Source organism: Phacochoerus africanus, chromosome 10 (assembly GCF_016906955.1).
Source record: "Phacochoerus africanus isolate WHEZ1 chromosome 10, ROS_Pafr_v1, whole genome shotgun sequence".
NCBI lineage: Eukaryota > Metazoa > Chordata > Mammalia > Artiodactyla > Suidae > Phacochoerus > Phacochoerus africanus.
The window spans coordinates 61,147,590-61,155,987 of NC_062553.1; positions in this window are offsets into that span (position 1 = coordinate 61,147,590).

Here is an 8,398-nt window from a genome sequence, read left to right on the forward strand (position 1 = left end):
ATAAATAGGATTCCCAACTCCTGGGTAACTTTTATCTTGCACTTCCTTTTTCCAATGCCAGCTCATCTTTAAACTGCCCAATCCAAAATCTGCCTTTAATTCCTTTATCCTTTGTGTATACCTTTCCTTTTAAAATTGTTTTAATCAGGTTTTCACATATGAAACTGGTGAGAGAGATGCTAAACTGGTATCAGCTTATATGGCCATATTGACAGTGTGTGCATTGAAATAATAGTTTATGACAAACTGGAATATGCCCTCCATTTTTTTTTAGGATCATTCAGTTTGTGATCATAACTCATTAATGTGAAAGGCTAGCAACTTGGTTGAACATGTACCTTTTTGCATCTTTACTGTTTTTTCAGGGGGGGTTCTGTGCAGCAGCTGTGAACATCAAATTATTTGCTTTGAGGCTATCAAACGAGGACACTATTAGTTTGCTAGAGCTACTATAACAAAGCATCACTGGGTGGCTTAAAACAACAGAAATTTATTCTCTTACTCCTCGAGAGGTTAAAAGTCCAAAATTAAGATGTCAACAGGACTGGTTCCTTCTTGGTGGCCCATGGGAAAATCTGTTCCACACTCCTTTCCCAGCTTCGATTGGTTGCTCTCAATCCTCAGCATTCTTTGATCTACAGATGCACCACACCACGACATTCTCTGTGTGTGCATTTGTATCTCCTTAGAAGAACACCAGTCATACTGGATTAGAATTCACTAATCAATTATGAATTCATCTGAATTTGATAACATCTGCAAAGACCCTACTGCCAAATAAGATTAGCTTCACAAATTCTGGGTGTTGGTCTCAAGATATCTTTTTGGGAAATACAATTCACCATATAACAGATATAAATACATTTACTCTGACCCATATTAGACCTTTCAAAATTAAATAGTTATTGCTTCTATCATTAAATGTTTTCCATGATATGAAAAGTAGACATCAAGATTTTATTAGCTACTATCTATATTCATTCACCTAAACGCCAGTCACAAGCAACCCTATTGTTTAATTAACCAAAGATCTACTGCTCATCTATTGAGTGTAGTATCACACAAGGACAGATGGAGAGAGAAGGGAGATACTAAAATGGAGATAAAGAATCTAAGACAACTCTCAGTACCATGAGTTGGGTAATGTGGCAAGCCCAAAAGCTTAAAAGTTTGTTTTGTCTTCTCTGCAGGACATTTTAGGAAAGGACGTCTATTTACTTCATGTTTTTAAACTGAGACTAGATCTGTTGCATATATGCAAAAGTTTTGTGATAGAAAATATAAGCAGTACTTTACACCAGAAACTATTACCTTTTTCTTTAAGTTCAAGTCTTATCCTCTTGAAGAAGTATAGGAAAAGAAAAACACAATCAAATAGAAAGCTGCCAAAGAAAATTGCAAAGGAAATTGTAATTTTTTTTGGTTATTTCAATTATTTAAACTATCTGGAAAAACATATTGATAAAATAAAAAGAATCTATGATTCAAATATGTTTTTAAATAATAAAAACTGATATATTTTCAAATCTGAATTTAAAGTTCAGCTTTGAGATGTTTATTTTAGGAAACATTTTCAAAGTTATAGTAGAGAGACTGTTCCATTCACAGGAGTCACAAAATCAGGAGGAGGCTTCAGAATGTAAGGTGATATTTAAGTAGAGAAAATTAGCATCCTTGAGATATTCTAAATCTGACATCTGGAAATCTGGATTCAAATAGAGGATTAAAGCGGTCCTGCTGAGCATATCTGGTATGGACTGGATGGGCAGACTGATAAATAAAGTATATTTTGAGGCAAGATAATTTTTTGTCCTTTCAGCTTGGCAGAGATTAATGACTACACGCATTTCTTTAGAATCTTTTATTCTTATTTCTCTTATTGTGAACTCCTGACAAGAATTGCTTATGTTAATAAATCTACTTCACTATATACAAATACAATAGCTCAAAAAATACATGATGCTATCCATTTATTTATATTATGAAGATGAAAAATATAGTTATATGTAAAAAATTATGTTATCAATTTGTGTTGCATGAATTATCCATTTATATTTAAAATAACTATAAATATGTTATATAAGATATTATATAATAGAAAAACTTTGTGCATGTTTATTTATTTTTTTATCACCATAGTTTTTATTCTGCCATACAATGTTTATTGGAAATATTGATTGGGATATTTTCTGATAAATAGCTAGGCTTTTCTGTTTTAATAAAAACTTTTTTTTTTTTAAATGGGACTCAGCTACAGAAAGATTCCACCAGATCAGAGTGATTCCAATGAAAGGGCCAGGGCCCAGTTAAAAGGTAAAAACAAAAACAAAACAAAAAGCAACCCAGAACCAGTGAAAGCAGAAGTGTGCCTCTGGGAAGCAGAAATGTTATACCGGCATGTTATCTGTAATCCATTATAGTGCCCATTATAACAATGTGTCAATAAACAAAGAGGAAAATTTGCAGATGTCTTATGTTAACTAAGCCAGAATGTTCTCGTTAATAAACTCATGGGAGAAATGTCCAAGCAACATAAGAGGGACTGATCTGGAGGCTAGCACCTATCTTGAATAAGGGCAAGAGTCAGAGAAAAGTGGGAGAAATGAGATAAGCAGTGAGAAGTGATTGATTGATGATAGATGGTAGATGGAAACATAAAGACAAACTTAGTTCGGATATTTTGGTAAGGTTAATAAGAAAGTAAGAAATCTATATTATCTGGTTTATATGTTATTCCATGGTACTGAGAAACTTAAACTATAAGCCATTTTTTGAATTATGAAAATAGTTTTGTCATGCCTATGGAATATATGGTTGACGCTGATTATTTTCGATGTCCACCTATATGGCAAATGTAAAGATTCTTTTAAATTCTTTTAAAACTTAAAAGAATTGATCAGACTGTCTTCTGCATCCATTTCCACTTTGTGAAATTAATATGAGCATCCTGAGCTCCCTGCAGAGCCACAAGAGACTTTGGAGGTTAGGACATTGAGAAAGGACAGGGGAATACTAATCTGAGGAACTGGCATGCTCTGGTCTCAGGTACCAAGTTTTTCCTAGGGGATGCTGTAGTATCCTCATGTGTTTGCGCCTGCCTGAGAGGGTGAGGTAAGACAGGGTCTGAGAAGTAAGAGTCAGGTGTCCAAGCTGTGAGTTGCCATAGAATTTCAGCTTGAGGTAATCCTGTTGAAATAGTTCTGCCCAAACTCTGGGATTAAGGGAAGAGAGTGAGATTTATGCTAACATCCAAGATACATGGAAGAAAGTTGCCCCAAACCACTCATCTAGGAAATCATAGAATTGAAAGTAAGATTTTTCTCTATTTTCATATTTTAGATATTGATTTTATGTGTGAATACTTCCACCTAAACTACAAATTTGATTAAACCAACAAAAACCTGTTGGTTTAAAACCCCCTGTTAGGGGTCCTCTAACAAACCCCTTGTTTCTAGATAAAACAAATAAAATGTTTGCAACATAGACCTTAGATAACTTACTACCAGTATTTGAAAATAAGGCATAGGTTTCTGAGTTATATTGATATCCTCCAGGTGTTGGCACAACCTGTGATGTTTGACTGGAATGAGTTTCCCATCCTGACCTCCTTGAAAAGTCTTCTGTTTTTATGCTGCTGCTCAAAATACATGCTTATTTGGAAAATTTACTTAGGGTCTTCAGTAATTGTTAAGTACTTCCTTTTATATGTTCCCAGGCACATTCTTTATTCTATCTTTGTCACAGTTTGCCTTAGTTTTGAAGAGGTTTGGCATTTATGATTTCCACCATTTGAGGGATTTCTTTAAATTAACCAACTCTCTTGATTTGAATAAGAAGTAATTCATTGTGCTTAGTAAATATTTATTTAATTAAAATCAACCCACTAAAGTGCATGGACTTAAAACTTTTTGTAGCAAAGAGAATAGATATTTAAAGTATATTCATTCTAAAACATTGGGAATATAGTTAGAATATAACATTCTTTGACAGTGAGATTAAAAATATAACAATAGATATCTTGAGACAGTCTACATACAAGGAAGGTTAATTCCCCTGGAGCTGAAATGTTCTACAAACTCCTCATCTACTATCATTATGACAAAATGCTAGTAAAACAATGTTGCTGCAAATTGAATTTCCTGACACCTTGAAATTAAGGAGATCTTGGCTTACTCACACAATTATTCCACTATGTTTTATATTAAAAAGAAGTAACTTGATATTCTGGTTAAGAGATAACTTTCTATAAATTTATTTCAAATGTATATGAAATATAAAGCCTATGGAATGCAGCCATTTATAAATAATCTGATAAATTTGATTGTCTGACAACTTAGACTCTCTCATTAAGAAGTGAACATCTAGGCATCCTAGAATGAAGAGCTAGGTACTTTCTTTTCTTTTGAGCCCAAATCAAAAAGATACTCCACGTAGATTATACATCAAAGGTTGAATGTAATTATGTATCAAATATGCACTTGTAGAGCTCTGGAATATATTAATGCATATGATTTATATGTGCCCATGCTTCTATATGGGTAAAACTTCTTATGCTGGCAAATAGGCAAAATTATATTCTAATATCCTTAAGTTTCACATGATCAAAATGGGTTTTTTTAGATAGTGGAGAATTTAGTACATGTAATAAAACTGAACAGAAAAGAATTTCTTTCAAGTGCAAACCTCTGTTATTTTATATACTCATTATATTTGAAATTGGCAAGTCACCCATGAATTTAAGCTTTGGTTTTAAATCTGATATCAGAGAATGATTCTAGGTCATATTTGAAAGTCTAATTCTCTGTATGTATTCAGTGATTCTTCTCATTCTGTTCAAATTCCCTGGACTATTGTTAAACTTGATAATGTCCTAAAAAGTTGATTATTACATGGTTTTCTGATGACATACATTTGGCAGCAACGTACACAACAAAGAATAGATTATATATATTTTATAACATACAATTATAAAGATTTTATGGATGTTTGGGTTTATGTGTGTATGCATATATAATTTTTACAACTTGTACTATTTATTTAATGTTAGATATTAGACTTGGCTTGACAGTGATGTTTTATCTTTTTTATTTTCTTCATAAATAGTGTATATGTTTCATTCATATAAGCAATTTCTGTGTGTGCTTAACTAAAACTTTTGAAGTGTATTTTCTCACGAAAATGTGATACTTTGAAACTGAGCTTGGAAAAATAAGTTATTAAAAATAAATTTCAGAGCCTGAAAGTTATTTTTTTTAATTTAAAAATCAGAAAACTTTTATTCTTCAAAATAAATACATCAAAATTTATAATAATTTTTCTTTCTTTCTCAGTCATAGAATCTCAGAATAAAATATAGAACTCTGTTCTTTAATTAACATTTCCCTCACTACCAATGCCAATTTAAACCAGAATTTCTAGAACCAATAAACCAGTGTGCTTAGCAAGTAAGTCAAAATTATTTTCACATAATGTAGGAAGAAGTGGGAGACTAATGAGTTCAATTTTATTAGATTATCTAACTTTAGATTAGGCATTTAATTTTCATTAGCATTATTGTTAATTACTTTCCATGAATTTTTTGAATACAAATAAATTTATTTTCTAGAACAAGGCCATTTTTAAATGGTAAAAACAATCCAATTTTTTTTCCTGAATTATTTTTTTATATATAATTGGTAGCCTAATGGTCTATTACATAATGTTATCTTTTATTTTTTTTAATGTTTTATTAAAACAGAGTTGATTTACAATGCTCCTTCAATTTCTGTTGTACAATGAGGAAACCTAGTCTTACATATATACATATACACATTATTTTTTTCATACTATTTTCCATCATGTTTTAACCCATGAGACTATACACACACAGTACCCTGTGCTGTACATGAGGACCCCATTATCCATCCGTTCTAAAGGTAATAGTTTGCATCTACCAACCTCAAACTCCCTATTCATCCCCTTCTCTCAGCCTCCCCACCAGCAAACACATATCTGCTCTCCATGTCCATGAACTGTTTCTGTTTTGAAGATAGGATCATTTGTGCCATATTTTAGATTCAACATATAAGTGATATCATATTATATTTGTCTTTCTTTTTCTGACCAACTCCAGTTAATAAGAGAATCTCTAGTTGCATCCATGTTGCTGCAAATGGCATTATTTTGTTCTTTTTTATGGCTGAGTAGTATTGCATTGTATATATGTACCACAATTTCTTAATCCTTCCATCTGTCAACGGATATTTGGTTGTTTCCATCTCTTGGCTATTGTGAATAGTGCTGCTATGAACATAAGGATGCATGTATCTTTTGAATGAAATCTTTGTCTGGATAATGCCCAAGAGTGGGATTTTTGGATCACATGGTATTTCTATATTTAGTTTTCTGAGGAACCTCCATACTGTTTTCCACAGTGGTTGTACCAATTTACATTCCCACCAACAGTGAAGGAGGGTACCCTTTTCTCCACATCCTCTCCAGCCTTAGTTACTTGTTGACTTGTTCATGATAGCTATTCTGACCTGTATAAAGTGGTATCTCATTGTAGTTTTGATTCACATTTCTCTAATAATGAGTAATGCCAAGTATTTTTTCATATGCCTTTTGGCCATCTGTATGTCTTCTTTGGAGAAATGCCTATTTATGTGTGCTACCATTATTTTGATTGAGTTGTTTGGTGTTTTTGTTTTGAGTTGTATGACTTGTTTGTATATTTTGGAGATTAACCCCTTGGCCTTTGCATTGTTTGCAAAGATTTTCTCCCATTCTGTGAGTTGCCTTTTCATTTTTTTAAGTGGTTTCCCTTTGCTGTGCAAAAGCTTTTGAGTTTGATTAGGTCCCACTGGTTTATTTTTGTCTTTATTGTCATTATTCCAGGTGGTGGATCAAACAAGATGTTGCTGTGATTTACCACAAAGAGCCTCCTATCTATGTTTTCCTCTAAAAATTTTCTAGCATTTGGCCTTAACATTTGTGTCTTTAATCCATTTTGAGTTTATTTTTGTGTATGGCGTTACGTATTGTTCTAATTCCATTCTTTTACAGGTAGTGACCCAGTTTTCCGAGCACTACTTATTGAAGGGACTGTTTTCTTCCACTGTATGTTCTTGCCTTCTTTGTCATAGATTGGTTGATCCTAGAAGCTTTGGTTTATTTCTGGGTTTCCTATCATATTCTGTTGATTTATATTTCTGTTTTTCTGCCAGTACAATACTATTTTGATAACATAGCTTTGTAGTATAATCTGAAGTCAAGGAACCTGAATCGTCCAGTTCAGTTGTTATTTTCAATATTGCTTTGGCTATTTAGGGCCTTTTCTATTTCCATACAAATTTTAAAATATTTTGTTCCAGTTCTGTTGAGAATGTCATTGATGATTTGATAGGAATTGCCTTAAATCCTAAATGAGATTTGCCTACACTAGAGGAAAACTTAACTGATATTTATAGAACATTCCATCCCAAAGCAGCAGAGGATACATTCTTCTCAAGTGTATATGGAATATTCTCCAGGATAGATCACATCTTGTGCCACAGATCAAGCCTTGGTATTTTTTTTTTTAATGAAGTTATTTCAAGCATGTTCTCTGACCACAATGATATGAAACTAGAAATCAACTACAAGAAAAAACAGCAAAATACACAAATTCCTGGTATCTAAACAATATGCTACTAAACAACCAATAGATCATTGAAGAAATCAAAGAGGAAATCAAAAGATACTTAGAAATGAATGACATTGAAGATACAACAATCCAAAACATAGGGGACACAGCAAAAGCAGTTCTGAGAGGGAATTTTATAGCAGGAAATCTATCTCAGGATAGAAGAAAAAACTCAAATAACCTAACCTTACATCTAAAACATCTAGAGATGGAAGAACAGACAAAACCCAAAATTAGTATAAAGAAAGAAATCCTAAAGATTAGAGCAGAACTTAATAACATGAACACAAAGAAAACAATAGAGAAGATCAATTAAACCAAAAGTTAATTCTTTGAAAATATTGTCAAAATTGGTAAACCTTTAGCCAGACTCACCAAGGAAAAAAAGGGAGAGGGTTCAAATCAATCAAACTAGAATGAAAAATAGGTTACAACTGACACCACAGAAATACAAAGGATCATAAGAGACTGCTATGAACAACTGTATGCCAATAAAATGGACAACCTAGAAGAAATGGACAGATTCTTATGAAGATTCAAGCAGCAAAACTCAACTAAGAAGAAATAGAAAGTATGAATACACCAATCACAATCACTGAAATTGAAAATTTCAAAAAAAATAAAAAAACAATTTCCCCAAAATGAAAGTCCAGGACCTGATGGCTTCAAAGGTGAATTCTATCAAACATTCAGAGAAGAGTTAATACCTATCTTCTGAAACTCTTTGAAAAAATT